Source organism: Canis lupus, chromosome X (assembly GCF_003254725.2).
Source record: "Canis lupus dingo isolate Sandy chromosome X, ASM325472v2, whole genome shotgun sequence".
Lineage (NCBI taxonomy): Eukaryota > Metazoa > Chordata > Mammalia > Carnivora > Canidae > Canis > Canis lupus.
The window spans coordinates 80,281,899-80,299,787 of NC_064281.1; the positions used below are offsets into that span (position 1 = coordinate 80,281,899).

Sequence of the window (17,889 nt, forward strand, 5' to 3'; positions counted from 1 at the left end):
TCAGAAAAAGATATGACCAAAAGTTGGCAGTAGTACAAGATGACCTTTTCTTTTGGAGGAAGAATTCACAGGTGTGCATGTGGGTGGGGAGGAGAGTCTCTTAGAACAGGAGACCTTCCAGAGGATGCCATGTGGGAGCTACCTCTAAAAAGGAGAGGAAGGCAAGGGAATTCCCAGGAAAGAACAAGATCAGAGTAGGGACTTATGTGTCTAGGCAACGCAATTGAGCAATATGAGGAGTCTGAGGATCAGAGAATGCTGAAGGGCAGCACTGGCTTGATGTCTTTTATAGCTACAGGATTTATCTTATCTATGGCTAGCAGATGTTGGGTGCAGTTTTGCATTCTCATGCTCACAAACATACACTCACATTCACTTACACATCCATATTAACATGCTCACATGTTCACTAGAATACACATTTCCTCACACTCATCACAATTTACACATTCATTCACACAGGTACACTCATATGCATATTCTCATGTATTCCTCACAAAAATACACTCACACATTAACCAGCTCTGGACACAGTTATACATTCATTCACATAGGCTTTGTGTGCAAAGCAGGCAAGCTCTAAATGGCTAAACATCTACTTACTTGGGATATATTGAAAACAATTTCACGTGCAAAAACTTGAGATTGGTGCTGGCTGGCCTTTGAGTTCATGGGTTCTAAACTGTGAAAAAATAATCGACATAGGGCTGATAAACAGAGGTCACCTTTGGCTCCTTTATATAACAATGTCCACATTGGAGTGAATATGTAAGCCTGTTCAAATACAAGTGTGTTAATACGAGTATATTTATGTGATTAGGTAACTGTGCATGTCATGAGTATGAGTGAATAGGTGACCATGTGCAAGGATACTAGTGTATTTGTGTGTATGTGAGTGAACTTATAAGTATGCTCATTTGTATGGTATTTTAAAAATATTAGTATATTTGAATCAATGAATTTGTGAGCATTTGTATATATATGTGAATGACTGTGTGAGCTTCCTCATGAACGTGAGCATGTCTTTGTGTCAATAAATGTGTGGGCACATTCCTATTTGTGAGTGTGTTCATGCACATGTATAAGTGAATGTGTGTGCATGTAAGCATCTGTGAGTGTGACTGTCACTGAATTTGTGAATGCATTCAACTGAGTGAATGTGTGAGCAAGTTTTGGAGAGTGGTGAGTGAGTGTGTGACCAGGTTTGTGCAAGTGAAGATGACTGTGCATAAATAAGCATATGTGTGTGGGAGTAAATGTGGAAACCTAATCAAGTATGAGTTTGCATGTTTAAGTGAGTAGGACTATTCAAATGTATAAGTGGTTTTGTAAGCCTGTGCCTAAATGTTAGCATAGTCATGTGTGTGAGTAAATGTGTTTATGTGAACATGTTAAAGTTTGAATATATTTCTGTGAGTTAATGTGTGAGCATGGGCTCATGAGTATATGTTAGCATATCTATGCGTGTGAGTAAATGTGTGAGCTTTGTGGTATGTGCAAACTCATTTGTGAGAACATAGGAGCTTGATACTGTTGTGTGTTAACATGTGTAAGTTAGGAAATGTGTGAGTACATAACTGTGAACCTATGTGAGTGCATCTACGTGAGTGCTGTTTGAATGAATGCATGTGTAAGCATGTTTTGTTTGAATGAATGCATGTGTAAGCATGCCTGTGTGAATGAATATAACTGTCCACTTGTGTGAGCTTGTTAATGTGTGAGTGTATTTTTGTGAGGAATATATGAGAATATGCATGTGTCTGTATCTGTGTGAATGTGGAAGCTCTGTGATGTGTGAGCAAATGTGTATTCGAGTGAATGTGTGGGCATGTTAACATGTATATGTAAGTGAATGTGAGTGTATACTTGTGACCATGAGTGTATGTGAATTTGTAAGCATGTTCACGTGTGAGTGAATGTGAACCTTTGAGTAAATGTATGAGCATGACTATGAGTGTGTCTATGCAAGGAAATCTGTAAACAAGTCTGTATAAGTCTGTGAATACGTTTTAATGTTAGGGAATTTTTTAGTGTGTTTGTGATGAATATACTTGTGAATGTGAGTGAATTGTGACCAGTGTTTGTATATGTGAGCATGTTAGTGTGTGAATGTGTGCAAATAAATTATATGTACAGGTGTCTATGTGAGGAATTTGCGACCATGTTTGTGTCTGTGTGGTTGAATGTCTGTGCATGTGAGTGTGTGAAAATCTTAAGGATGAGTATGTTCATGCCTATCAGTAAATGTGTGAGTGACACAGGATACATGAGGCGTATCTGGGTGTGTGAGTGAATTTATAAATATGTTAATTTGCATATATATGTGTGTTCAAATGAATGTATGTGTGTGTGTCTATTAAGGGGAGTAAATCTGTTGGCATGTTCACGTTACCAAACGTGTAATTGTGTGGATATGTGTGAGCATGTCTGTGTGTGAGTGAATTGAGCCTGTTCATGTGAGAGTGTTAAAGTCAATTTGTGTTTGTGTTCATGTATATCAGTTAATTTGTAAGAGACAGTATGACATTAGCATGCTTATCTGTGAGGATGTAACCATGTTCATTCATGTGAGCTAGTTAATGTGTAGATTTCTGTGAGTACATGAGTGTGTGTATGTGAAAATATCTTTGTGAATGTTGATCATGTCCATATACATAAATGTGTTAATGAGTGTATATGTGAGAATGTGGGACGGTTTCTTGTATGTATATGTGAATATGCTCATGTTTGTGTGCAAGTGATTTTGAGTATACATTTGAATATGCTCATGTGTTTGAATGTGTAAGCATAAGTGTGTATTCATGTGTGAGTATGAGGGAATGTGTGCTTTGTATTTATATGTTTGAGTGAATGTGAAAAAATATTTGTATCTGAGTAAATGCATGAGGATGTAGATACATGTGTATATTATTGAAATGCATGTTGAGTAAATATAGGAGCCTATGTATGTAAGTTAATGAATATCAAACATGTTTGGTGGGCAGGTTAATGTGTAGGTTTTTTGGTGTGAGTGAATGTGAGCATGTTTGCGTGTGACTTGATGTGTGTTCATTTGTGTGGAAGTAATACTGTGTGTTAATGTGTAAGTCTGAGGGTGACAGGCACTAAGGGGGACACTTGACAGGATGAGCACTGGGTGTTATGCTATATGTTGGCAAATTGAACCCCAATAAAAAAATGTATAAGTTTGAATGAATGTGAATTTGTGAGTATATGTAGGTTTTTGCATGATTGTGTGAGTGAATATGATCCTGTCTGTATGTGAATATGTGTTCATATTCATATGTGTGAGTGTGTATTGGGGGTAAGTAAATGTGTTAATGCATGTGTGTATGTTTATGAGCATGTCAGCTACATGACTGTAAACTTATTCATGCATGTGTAATTGTGTGAGTGCATGTGAGCATGTCTGTGTGTGTGAATGTGGGTGAATGTTGGGAGTAAGTGTGTGTAATTGTGTCCATGTGTGAGTAAATGTATGAGAATGTGTGTATGTATGAATGTGAGTGAAAATGGCAGTGTGCTATTATGAGTGAGATACTGTGTGAACATATTTGTGTATCTAGAAAAGTTAGTTTGTGAGTGAATGAACATACTCATGTACATGAACATATGTGAATGAAAGTGTGAACATGTTCATGTTTTGAACATGTTAATATGCAAGTTTGAGTGAAAGTTTGTTTCTGTATGAATGAATGATTTTTTTGTTCATGTCTATGAGTGAATTTGTGAGCATGTGCATGAATGTGAGCATGTTCGTGTGTGAGTTCATACATGAGCAAGTTGGCATGTGTTTGTATGTTAATGTATGAGTATTTTTCCTGTCTGTAATTGAATGCATAAGCAAGTTCATGTACATGAGCATGAAAATGTACAATTTTAACTGAAGTTGTAAGTGTATGAGTGTGTCTACCTGTGTGAGTTAATTTTTGCGCAAGTTCATGTGAGTGAATGTATGAATATGTTTGTGATCATGTTAATGTCTTAGTGTATGCATGAATGTGAGCATTTTATGTGAGAATGTGTGTACATTTATAGGAATATTTTCCTTTGTATAGTAAATTCATGAGGTTTTTGTATGACTATGTGAATAGTGTGAATATGCTCATTAAGCAAATGTGTGAACATGGGTACACATGTAAGCAAACACGTAACTATATATGTCACTGTATTATAATGTGTTAATGTGCATGCTGATTTGGGTTCATGTATATGACTAAATATGGGACTGCATTCACATGTGAATATATAAACACACATGAGTAAATATAGAAGCAAGTCTGTGTGTTGGAACATGTGCGTGTCAGTGAAAATGTTAACATTTGCATACATGTATGAGAATATCCTGTGATTGTAATGATTGTATCTATATGTGAGTTCATGTGGCAATGTGCTCAGAAATGTGACTAAATGCATGAGTATGTCCACATGGGAGTGATTAAGAATATTTGTATGACTGTCCACATGCAAGTGTGAATGAATATATAATTTTATGTGTTTGTGTTTAAAGAATGTATCAGTGTGTTCCTGTGTCTGTGAGGGAATATCAGAGCATGAGTGTGTGCACATTTGTGTGCAAGTGTCTGTGTTTGTGTTATGTCATTGTGTCTGAGTGTGAGCATATTCTTGTGTGTGACTGAATAAACATGCTTATTCATATAAGTATGTATGAATATGTGAACTTTTTCATGTGTGAACTTGTTCATATATGATTTGTGAATATAGACATGTGTGACCACATTTGTTTCAGTGAACATAAAGTCTGTCCAACTGTGTGAGCATTTTCGTGTGAGTGACTGTGAGTGTATGGGTCTGTGTGTAAATGTACTAGCATGATCATATGTGAGAAACATGTGAGCATGTTAATGTGAAAATGTAAGAGCATTGCACAAGTGTGCATCAACGAATGTGTAAACACATGAGTATGTTCGTGTGAGTGAGTAAGAATGCCTGTGTGTGTTATTTTAATGTGCAAGCGTAACTGGATGTATCAGCCTATGTTTGAGTAGGTTCCTTCCTCCTGGAGCTTTTTTTTAGTTCCCTATTTTCACTGGTGGGATTCAAATATGATCATGGATTTAAAAGTATACAGTGAATGGTAAGGTGCCGTGCATGAATAAATTTTTCTTCTCTATTGGCACAAAGCTGCCTATAACTAGCTCTATAGCAATGCCACATTATGCTCTATGCATTACATCACACTGCTGCTATGGAAATATGCACAACCATTGTGATTCAGCCTGCTGGCTTCACTGTAGGCTGATGGCCCAGAAGCTGAGCAGAAAAGAGAGAAATGTGTTACTCCAAGCCCTGTGCTTCCAAAAGCAAAGTGCTATTGGAAATAATTGTCTGGATGACAATGGAGAAGTAAATGGGCCTCTGAGATGAGGTACGGCCCAGACTCTAGCATTTAAGGCTATTGTGAACAAGTCTCAGCAAAGTGCTGTGTAGTAACAGGGGTTTATATAGATGCAGATTTTTTATCACAGCCTTTCAGGCCCTCCCCCCAACACCCCCAAGTGCCTTTGGAGGATGGAAGCAGCATTATGCATTTAATGAAGTGAACAGGGCCAGGCAGCCAGGGCCCCTCAGTAATCCCAGGGTCATACAACTCATTCTATTCAGTGCCATGTAGGCAATTCTATCCCTTCTGGTGGGATTCTGGTGGCAATTCTATCCCTTCTGGAGACCCTAAAAGGCCAGCATAGAGCTTTATCCAAGGGCTCCCAGCTAAAAGAGCAAGGGGGAGCTGAAATGCAGTCCACATTTACCTTACCAAGCCATGTGCCCTGGCACAGAGCATCAGTCCAGAAAAAGGAAAACTTTTTCTACTTCAACTACCCAAAAAGTCCACCTTATGTGCTAGCAGTGATCAGTACAGGAACTTAGCTAAAGTGTCCCCACATCTCTAAAAGGATCACTGAAAGAGAAGTGTTATGGACTACATATTTGTGTGCCCTCCAACATTCCTATGTTGAAGGCCTAACCCCCAACAGGATCGTATTTGGAGGTAGAGCCTGTAAGAGATCATTAGGCCTTAATGAGGCCATGAGGGTGGGCTTCCCATGATGGGAATTGTGCCTATAGAAGATGAAAAAGAAACATGAGAACTCTTTCTTCCTCCACCATGTACACACACAGCAAGAAGGCAGCAGTCTGCAAGGTAGGATGAAAGCTCTAACTCAGAACCAAATTAGCCAGCATCTTGATCTTGGATATCTCAAACTCCAAAAGTATAAGAAATGTCTTGTCGTTGCCCCCCAGTCTACAGTATTTGTTATAGTAGCCAGAACTAAGACAGGGCATCCCCAGCTAAAGCGCCTCAAACCCATCTTCAGAGTGATGGCCTCAGCCCCATATCCCTTCACTGTCCTCCCTGATGAGCTCAGGGAGGCAAGAAAGGTGGCAGGTGTAACCACTCAAAGAACAGATGAACAAAGGAGTGATAATAAGGTCTCATTTGTACCTTCACTTCACAATATGGCGGTGCCCATGTCATGCCAGGAGCTGGGCTGTGTGAAGCCCTTAGGGAGCTGCTGTTCACAACACGTGGCTTCCAGTCTCTTGCTTGGAGGGAAGCAGCTTTGTTAGCTTTCCCTAGCGCCTGCTCCTCCTCCTCTTCTCAACGCTCCTTCCTTATTAAGGAAGTAACAAAGCTCCTATTTAAAACTAAGCATGTCCCAGTACTAACACCTCTGCTTATGGACTTGTGGAGAAAGACAAATGCATTAATCCCTGAAAATCTACCTCAATGCAGACGCAAAGAGAGATTTGACTCTGAGTCTATTGGGAGGTCTCATAGGGAGATCTAGGGATCCCTAAACACTGAAGCCCTCAGCCTAATTTCCTTGAAGCCTGGCTTGATAAGAGGAACAGGTGTGAGGGAAGGTGGCTCTCATGGGGGTAGGTGCTACTGCCTGGATCCTGCTTGCCACTGATGACCTCATGGACATGGAGATGGGCTTGGGCTCAACCTGCCTTTGAAGCAGGTGATGGTTTTGAATGGGTTTTAAGGGCTATTGATACATCAACTACTATTTATCACTGGGAAGCATTTTCCTTCTTATCCTCACTATTCTTCTGTACCCTCATCCCTCTTTGTTTCCATTCTAGTTTCTCTGCTCATCTCTGTCCAGTGTCAGCTTTCCTCTTGCTGTATCTTTCCTCCTTGGATTACATGCATTTCAAAATGTAATCTAGTATGTTCACTCCTTGATTCTGGGAGTCTTACTCTCTTCTAGAATCAAGATGTAAATATCTACCCAGGCCCTCTTTTCTTCCAGTGAAACACTCCCCTCAGCAACTTTAACCTTGCCTTGTAGGTACTTACAAATAGGCCATTAGCAGGTGTTCACCTTCCTCTTCTCCTGCTCCCCTGAGCTGAGCTCTCTCCCTAGAGCATGCTAAGGTCGCTGACCAGGTCAAGGGAGTCTATCTCCTTGGAGGAACACCTTGCGCCATCATGTTAGGCTTTGTTCTCTGCTTCCTCCATCCCTGCTGCCCACTCCATTGCATCTGAAGTTGCCTCATCTACTGGCCTCCCCACTCCCCACATACATATACAATAGCCGAAGGCCTAGGGCCTGCAGTGTCCCCTTCTGTCTAAAAAAGGTCTTGCATTGTTCTTGCACTTTCCCCCTTCATTTACTGTTTGACCAAATCAGGCAAGGATCCACCTTTTCTCCCATGCCCCAGGCCTGCATGCTGAGAAAGCTTAATATAACCCACCCCCTACCTCCCACCCCCACTGCCACTTAGGCATTGGGTGGTAAACAGATCAGAGTCTATTTGAAGGTGGGGTGCCTCGGAGATAATGCAGACTATCCACACCTGAAAATCCCCAGAGGTTGGCCCTGGATGCCTGCTGATATATAACTACCTTACCTTAAAACAGAAGAAGAATGTGCATGGTAAGAAATGCTCATTGGTTAGCTTTAGCTAAAATGCAAGAGAACAAGGAAAGAAAGAAATGTGGTAGCTACTCCCTGGACACCCACCACTGTTTGGTCCAGTTGATCCAAACATCGGTATCATGCAAGAGGGAGCTGGCTGTGCTCTAAAACCTGAATTCGCATATACCCAGCCCTCCCTCCCTCAAGAGTTTTGTCCTCCTCCCTAGGGAATCCACCTAGGAGAGGCACTGCTATCCTTATAGGGTAAAGTTGTTGAAAGAGCTTGCCTTCTGTCCTCTCCACTCCAGGTTCCAGGGAGCAATGGAGCCGAGGGTAATCAATCAAGTGACCCACCTCCAAAGTTCAGGGCCTATGGCAACGGCCTTGGTTTTCAAGGTAGCTCCCATGCCAAACATAGGAGCCCTACTAATCTATCTTTTAGGTGCCAAATCCTCACAATTATGGGTTCTTTAGGGTTGAGACAATGAGCACTCAAAAAAGCTCTAACTTATTTGCGCAAATGTGAACCCTTGGCATTAATCCTTTAGAATCGGCATCTAGTTCATACTCCTATAGAACCTCTATTGAATGTACCCTTTCTTTTGTCGGTCATTGGTTCAGGTTTCCTGGGTGTCCCCTGGGCCAGAGAACATTCCTCCTGTTCTGTGGATATGGGATAGGTTTTCTGTCACCACTCATGGGCTTCTTGGGAGTTTGTGCTTCAGCTTCATTGTGATTTCTCATCTATATTCTCAAGGTTTGAGTGCTAGACCAAAGAGTTTGAATTTTATGTGAAAGTTAAAGAAAGCCATCCAAAACTCCTACAGAAATCAGGCTAGATTCATAAAGATCATACTGACGATAGTGTGTTGAATGGAGAGGAGGGGCAAGCACTGGCATTGGGGAGACCAGAGGTTGGGAAGAAATTGTTGCAATAATTCAGCAGCAAGATTCCCAAGGCCTGATCTTGGGGGCCCATAATCTATGGAGAGATGAGATGTTTTTTAGAGGTAAAGCCAATAAAACTTGGTGAGAGTTGAAGGCTTAGGGGACAGAGAGACAAGCACTTGCAGCCTAGACAGGCAAAGCAGACTAGATAGAGAAGGTCATGTGCTCAGTTTTTAACAAACTGAGTAGGGTGAGTGCCCAGGGTGCAAAGAATGTGTGTTCAAGTGCCCTCCCCATAGAGCATGACAGAAAATTCCAGCTAGAAAAGCATAGGGCCCTATGGCCTACACACTTATTTCTGTGGGTAGTGCTCCTCTAGGTCACACTAGGGAATGCACCTCAGCTATGATACCCTCACTAGGAAGTGTGGAGAGAGCAGAAGGCCTTCTGTACATGAAGCCAGAGAAGTGGGAGGAACTCCAAGGTCAGAGCAAAAGGCTTGAAGATTGGCATCCCAAAAGTGCTCCACTGCAGGTCAAGAAAGTGGGATCTAGAGAGGCAGAAGTGTAGAGCCTGAAGGCATGCCACTGGTCAGCTTACTTGGTAGGACTGGTTTGCTGTACCTCAGCCCTAGTCAACCTAATGCACAAATCTCAATTGTGTATAAGTGGCTTACCTCCAAAATTTGGACTCAGATGAACATCCTATCGTGTCAGCATCCTGTCCCAAAACTTCTGAACCAACTTCATTTGTAGTTTTTGCTGAAACAGAGAAGTCACTGGTTATCAGTAAATGCCACATTGTTTATCAGACAACCAACAGCAGAGGTTGCCCCAGTTGCAAATTTTCCAGGGCCTTCCCCTTCTCCTGTACACATGCCAACATGTATAGTCCTATGTGTACACACCCTCTCTCCCACCCACCTCTCTTCCCACAGTGGGTTAGCCAGAAGTCACATAGCAATAAGGTGGACTTCTCCTTCTTCCCCTCAGCTTTTATTCACAAGGTGGGACACAAATACCCTCCAGTTCCATCCATGTCGAAGCAAATGGTGGGTATTTGTCGTTTCTAATGGCTGAGTAATATTCCATTGTATATATAGACCATATCTTCTTTATCCATTCATCGTTTTTGATGGACACTGAGGCTCCTTCCACAGTTTGGCTATTATGGACATTGCTGCTATAAACATCGGGGTGCAGGTGTCCCGACGTTTCATAACATCTGTATCTTTGGGGTAAATCCCCACAATCTTGCTCTTGTACACCTGTTTTTAGGGTATACAGCATATGACCTGAAGAACCTTTTGATTCCCACCAAACAAAGCCATTTCAGATTATTGGGCCTCAGGGCTGTCTTCTCATTCATTCTGGGCCTGGTATGTCTCTCACTAATCATGTGCATCCTGCCTGGAGATATCTTGGGTGAGTACGAGTAAGTACCTAGCTGTAGCCCTGCAGAAAACTGGAGTGATATTGATTTATAAGAAATATATATTTGATCATCTGAAAGACGATGACCAAATATATATTTCTTATATATATATCTTGTCTTCCTCCTCAGTTCCTGGCTCACAGATCCCAAAACTCTTGCAATTTCCTAAGTGTTGAGACTGATAGAGGTGTCTCTCATTATGTGAATGAGGTGACTTTGGGAAGTACCTAAAGACAGGGGCTATTTTTTTTCATTTTTTATTTTTTTCACATGTCATTTCTTAGTTTGCATATTTGTGTTTTTTTAATTTTTTATTGGAGTTCGATTTGCCAACATACACCATAACACCCAATGCTCATCCCGCCAAGTGCCCCCTGCCAGTGCCCATCACCCAGTCACCCCAACCCCTCAACCACCTCCCCTTCCACCACCCCTTGTTCATTTCCCAGAGTTAGGTAAGACACGGGCTATTTACCAGGAGAACCAACCATGTGATTAGAGGGCTGAAACTTCCAGTCCCACTCCCCTGACCTCTCCCCTGAGGGGAAAAAGGCTGGTGATTGAATCAACAGCCACTGGCCAATGATTCACACCTATACAATGAAGCTGCCATAAAACCCCAAAAGGACAGGGTTTGAGAGTTTCTGGGTTGGTGAGCATGTGGAGATTTGGAGAGAGTAGAGTGCATGCAGAGGGCGTGGAATCTTTGCTACCCTTTCCCCATGCATCTCTTTCCTTTAGCTGTTCCTGAGTTATATCCTTTTATATCTAGTAAGTAAAATGTTTCTCTGAGTTCTGTGAACCTCTCTAGCAAATGAATCAAACCCTAGGAGATGGCAGTGGTAATGTCTCCATTATAGGCAATCAGTTAGGAGTGCAGGTAACAACCTGGACTTGCAACTGGCACCTGGTGTGGAGGGAGGGCAGTCTTGTGGGACTGAACACTTCACTTCAGTAATCTCATGCAGTATCCAGGTAGACTGGTGTCAGAATTGAGTTGAACTCTCAGACACCCTGCTGGCATCCAAGAATTGCCTGTTAAAATGGTGGGGGTAGGGAGGAACCATCCTGGATGTTGGGATTGGGCCCAAGAACCTTATTTACCTGGCCTTTCCAAAGGGTTCTGAGATGTTCACCCAAGGCACCTGAGACCTTCAATGAGGCCATTTCTCTCTCCCCGCAAAAGGGGCTTGTGAAAGAGAATAGGCCCTGAGCATCACTATGACACGGGATCCTTCACATGTTGGCCAAGGAACATCAGTGCCTACAAATATGTGGGGGGGTGTTGAGGGGGTGGCTCACTAGCACACTCTGGTATATGAGATTGTGGACAATGCAGAGCTGCTGTCTGGAAACTTGCCTGAATACCATTTCTTCCCCATGGTTACATGTTCATTTCTGGTTTGCCATTTAAAACCTTATTCCAGATTATCTTCAGTCACAAAATTACGTTTTGCAATATTCCAAAGTATGTGCATGAATTCTTCCTGAATTGAAGCAATGTATTCCCACCTGTTTCTTTTTTAAAAAAGATTTTATTTATTTATTCATGAGAGACACAGAGAGAGAGAGAGAGAAGCAGAGACACAGGCAGAGGGAGAAGCAGGCTCCATGCAGGGAGCCCAATGTGGGACTCGATCTCGGGTGTCCAGGATCAGGACCTGGGCCGAAGGCAGGCGCCAAACCACTGAGCCACCCGGGCTACCCTTCCAACCTGTTTCTAATTATATGTTACCCATGTGCCAGTGCTCAGGGTCTTGTGACTACAACAAATACATATTTCTGTATGGTCTGCATGCAATAGTTGACTATTTAACAACTCTTCAGACCTAAACTTAAATCAAACAGACAAAACACCTGTATCTTCAAAAGTTTCACAAGAGTAAGTACAAAACTATACCCATCTCAGGCCACATGAATGTACTTCCATAGATTACACCCTCTGGGCTCCAATGAAGCAGAGTCAATAATTTCCACTGCTAGCATTAAATAGGGTCCCCAGGCTTTCAATACAGACACACACACACACACACACACACACAACTGAAAGTGGGCTAAAATCTGTACTCAAATAGGTATTTCTCACATCTATGTTTTGTGTCTTGCCCATTGCTCTAAACCCCTATTTTGATCACTTCCTATTCACCCCATTAAGGAAGAAGGATTATTTCCTATGTTGTGAGGATGGCCAAACACACAACACCTGACACCAGACAAACACAATGACAACAATGTATCAGTCACATATACTCACAGCCTGAGAAAGGAGGACACAACACACCAGAGAAGCACTCTCAAGTTACACTCAGGAACAGATTGAACAACCAGAGTCTGTAGGAGGTGGCCTTTGTAGTGTTGAGGACAGAGTACCTCTGGTTCCCAGGGGAGGATGTTATTGGCTTATTTGAATAAATCCACAGCTGGCAGGGAACAGAAAGCCTCTAGCTAGAGATAACCAGGAACTACACCTGGTCTGTTTAGTAAGGAGGGTTGTTTGGCTAAGAAACCTTGTCCGCAGGCACAGAATAGGGAGGAGAAGTTGTGGTTAGACCATTTGAGGTTCTTCTAATTTTATCAGATGTCAAAACAACATATAACATTAATTTTAGGGATCCCTGGGTGGCGCAGTGGTTTGGCGCCTGCCTTTGGCCCAGGGCGTGATCCTGGAGACCCGGGATCGAATCCCACGTCGGGCTCCCGGTGCATGGAGCCTGCTTCTCCCTCTGCCTGTGTCTCTGCCTCTCTCTCTGTGTGTGACTATCATAAATAAATAAAAATTTAAAAAAAAACATTAATTTTAGTCCCTGTACCATAATTGACCTCTTGATGCCTTCACATCAGTTTAAACCTTGATGCTAACTGAGACTTTCAGGGAGTAGTGATGCCTCCATAAGAAATGGAATAGGCAACCCCCAAAAGGAAGAGCGCCACATGGTGAGGTGGTCATCGAAAAACATGAACTTTAAGGTGCCCTCCATCATGGCTAATAAAGGCAACTGTGTGGCACTGGTGTAGTGAGTCCTTAGGGAACATGAATTTAGGCTAATCAATGCTTATAATAATGCCTGTAACAATGCCTGTAGAGGGGGGCTATTTACCACTTTTGTAACTTAAGTAGGAGTTCTTTGAGGAGCCAATGACATCCATCAATTAAACAAGCAGCTTGGAGCCAGCAGGGGAGGTCTGAGTTCCATTTACCACCTTTTTCAAGAGCCCCACATTGTGTATTCTGAGAATTAAAATGAGTGCTTTGGTCATAACAATAAGATCTTGGACTCCAAAGGGCATAAGGAGCTTCCTGTTTGAAGCCCTTACACTGTGACCTTAATACAGTTGATCCTCATTATTTGCAGGTTCTATATCTGCAAATTTTTCTACCTGCTAAAACGTATTTGTAACCACAAAATCAATGCTAAGCTTATTTTGTGATTATTTACAAACATGTGCAGTGCAGTATGGCAAAAAAAAAAAAAATTGAGTCATCCAACCCACAAGTTCTCGGCTAGGTTTAGACAAAGCTGCATTCCAGATTCTCACTGCACCTCTCATACAGTAAACAAGTGACCTTTGAACAGTACGTTTAGCGCCATGTTGTTCACAGGTGTGCTTTGTGTTAGGGATTTCACTATTTAAATTGGCCCCCAAGTGTAATGCTGACCTACTGTCGAGTTTTTCTGAGCACAAGAAGGCTGCAATGTGCCTAATGGCAAGAAATACACAGTTTAGGCAGCAATTATAGTGCTCTTATCAGTGAGTTCAATGTAAATATCAACAATATATTAAATATCAATGTAAATGAATCAACAGAAGATACAAAATAAGATGTCTTTAAACGGAAACACATGTAAAACAAGTTTACGTTTGACTAGTTGATGAAAATGCTGTTGTGACCAGAGGCTCATAGGAACCTAACTCTCTATTTCGCCTAGGAGCAACCGTCTCCTCTTCACTAATTCTGTGTTCATGGCGACTTTTACAGGACATAGAATAACAAAGAATTGACTGTGTATATAGAGACATCTGTTATCCTGTGAATTAGAGCTAGGGCTGTCATAACTAAATATCACAGACTAGGTGGCTTAAACTATAGAAATTTATTTTCCTCACAATTCTATAGACTAGAAATCCAATATCAAGAGGCCAGCAGAGGAGGGTCAAGATGGCGGAAGAGTAGGGTCTCCAAATCACCTGTCCCCACCAAATTACCTATATAACCTTCAAAACACCCTAAAAATCTATGAATTCGGCCTGAGATTTAAAGAGAGAACACCTGGAATGCTACAGTGAGAAGAGTTCACGCTTCTATCAAGGCAGGAAGACGAGGAAAAAAGAAATAAAGAAACAAAAGGCATCCAAGGGGGAGGGGCCCCGCGAGGAGCCGGGCTAAGGCCGGGGCGAGTGTCCCCAGGACAGGAGAGCCCCGTCCCGGAGAAGCAGGAGCTGCACCAATCTTCCCGGGCGGAAAGGGGCTCCCAGGGAGTTGGAGCAGGACCCAGGAGGGAGGGGATGCCCTCGGGCTCCCTGGGACACTAACAGAGCAGCTGTGCCCCGGGGAGAGTGCACGGAGCTCCCTAAAGGGCTGCAGCGTGCACACTCATTGGCCCGGGAGCAGTTCCGAGGGGCTTGGGCAGCGGTTCCGCAGAGAGGGGGCTGCGTGTCCTGGAAGCAGTTTGGAGGTGGCTCCGGCAGAGGAAGAGGCTCCGTGCAGAGGGAGCTGCACGGCTCTGGGAGCAGCTTGGAGGGGCTCAGGGGGCGGCTCCAGAGAGGCGGCTGCGCAGCCGGGAGCGCGAATCCAACAGGGCAGGCCCCGGAGCACAGGGCGCCCAGACACAGCCCAGGATCTGGCCTCCCCTGGGACAGGCAGAGGCCAGGAGGGCCCAGGACAGCAAGGACGCTCCTGCCCCAAGCTGAGCAGATCACCAGCCCGCCCCGGAGCCTCCAGGCCCTGCAGACAGAGAGCTCCGTATTTACTGCGGGGGCTGAATCCAGGGCTGGAAAGCTGGCCGCAGCCACTGTGCTTGTTCCTCCTGGGGCCTCACGGGGTAAACAACCCCCACTGAGCCCTGCACCAGGCAGGGGGCAGAGCAGCTCCCCCAAGTGCTCACAACTGAAAATCAGCACAACAGGCCCCTCCTCCAGAAGACCAGCAAGACGGACAAATTACAGGGGAAGTCAAGGGAATTAAAGTATAAAGAAACAGAAGATACTCCCCCGTGGGTTTTTTTTTTTTTTCATTTTGATTTCTGTTTGCTTCCCCCACCCTTTTTCTTTCCTTTCTTTCTTTTTCTTTTTCTTCTCTTTTTTTTCTTTTTTTCTTCCTTTTTTCTTTTTCTCTTTCCTTCTTTCTCTCCTCTCTTTTTCTCCTTTTCCCAATACAACTTGTTTTTGGCCACTCTGCACTGAGCAAAATGACTAGAAGGAAAACCTCACCTCAAAAGAAAGAATCAGAAACAGTCCTCTCTCCCACAGAGTTACAAAATCTGGATTACAATTCAATGTCAGAAAGCCAATTCAGAAGCACTAGTATACAGCTACTGGTGGCTCTAGAAAAAAGCATAAAGGACTCAAGAGACTTCATGACTGCAGAATTTAGATCTAATCAGGCAGAAATTAAAAATCAATTGAATGAGATGCAATCCAAACTAGAAGTCCTAACGACGAGGGTTAACGAGGTGGAAGAACGAGTGAGTGACATAGAAGACAAGTTGATGGCAAAGAGGGAAACTGAGGAGAAAAGAGACAAACAATTAAAAGACCATGAAGATAGATTAAGGGAAATAAACGACAGCCTGAGGAAGAAAAACCTACGTTTAATTGGGTTTCCCAAGGGCCCCGAAAGGGCCAGAGGGCCAGAATATTTATTTGAACAAATAATAGCTGAAAACTTTCCTAATCTGGGAAGGGAAACAGGCATTCAGATCCAGGAAATAGAGAAATCCCCCCCTAAAATGAATAAAAACCATTCAACACCTCAACATTTAATAGTTAAGCTTGCAAATGCCAAAGATAAAGAGAAGATCCTTAAAGCAGCAAGAGACAAGAAATACCTGACTTTATGGGGAGGAGTATTAGGGTAACAGCAGACCTCTCCACAGAGACCTGGCAGGATATATTCAGGGTCCTAAATGAGAAGAACATGCAACCAAGAATATTTTATCCAGCAAGGCTCTCATTCAAAATGGAAGGAGAGATAAAGAGCTTCCAAGACAGGCAGGAACTTAAAGAATATGTGACCTCCAAACCAGCTCTGCAAGAAATTTTAAGGGAGACTCTTAAAATTCCCCTTTAAGAAGTTCAGTGGAACAATCCACAAAAACAAGGACTGAATAGATATGATGATGACACTAAACTCATATCTCTCAATAGTAACTCTGAATGTGAACGGGCTTAATGACCCCATCAAAAGGCACGCAGGGTGTCAGACTGGATAAAAAAAGCAGGACCCATCTAATTGCTGTCTACAAGAGACTCATTTTAGACAGAAGGATACCTACAGCCTGAAAATACAAGGTTGGAGAACCATTTACCATTCAAATGATCCTCAAAAGAAAGCAGGGGTAACCATCCTTATATCAAATAAACTAACATTTACCCCGAAGACTGTAGTGAGAGATGAAGTGGGACACTATATCATACTTAAAGGATCTATCCAACAAGAGGACTTAACAATCCTCAATATATATGCCCCGAATGTGGGAGCTGCCAAATATATAAATCAATTAATAACCAAAGTGAAGAAATAATTAGATAATAATACACTTATACTTGGTGACTTCAATCTAGTGCTTTCTACACTTGATAGGTCTTCTAAGCACAATATCTCCAAAGAAACAAGAGCTTTAAATGATACACTGGACCAGATGGATTTCACAGATATCTACAGAACTTTACATCCAAAGGCAACTGAATACACATTCTTCTCCAGTGCACATGGAACTTTCTCCAGAATAGACCACATACTGGGTCACAAATCGGGTCTGAACCGATACCAAAAGATTGGGATCGTCCCCTGCATATTCTCAGACCATATTGCCTTGAAATTAGAACGAAATCACAACAAGAACTTTGGAAGGACCTCAAACACATGGAGGTTACAGACCATCCTGCTAAAAGATGAAAGGGTCAACCAGGAAATTAAGGAAGAATTAAAAAGATTCATGGAAACTAATGAGAATGAAGATACAACCATTCAAAATCCTTGGGAAGCAGCAAAAGCAGTCCTGAGGGGGAAATAAATCGCAATACAAGCATCCACTCAAAAACTGGAAAGAACTCAAATACAAAAGCTAACCTTACACCTAAAGGAGCTAGAGAAAAAACAGCAAATAGATCCTCCACCCAGCAGAAGAAGAGAGTTAATAAATATTCGAGCAGAACTCAACGAAATCGAGACCAGAAGAACTGTGGAACAGATCAACAGAACCAGGAGTTGGTTCTTTGAAAGAATTAATAAGATAGATAAACCATTAGCCAGCCTTATTAAAAAGAAGAGAGAGAAGACTCAAATTAATAAAATCATGAATGAGAAAGGAGAGATCACTACCAACACCAAAGAAATACAAACGATTTTAAAAACATATTATGAACAGCTATACGCCAATAAATTAGGCAATCTAGAAGAAATGGACGCATTCCTGGAAAGCCACAAACTACCAAAACTGGAACAGAAAGAAAT

The 17,889-nt window shown here is 42.4% G+C and overlaps 1 long non-coding RNA gene across 1 annotated transcript in view; it reads right to left on the reverse strand.

Moving 5' to 3' along the window:
- The window catches only part of LOC125754679 (uncharacterized), a 171,998-nt gene that overhangs the window by 141,130 nt on the left and 12,979 nt on the right, over positions 1–17,889 (reverse strand). The window contains exon 2 of the long non-coding RNA XR_007409426.1: positions 9,457–9,541. This is a non-coding gene — a long non-coding RNA (uncharacterized LOC125754679). The remainder of the gene's footprint in view (positions 1–9,456; positions 9,542–17,889) is intronic.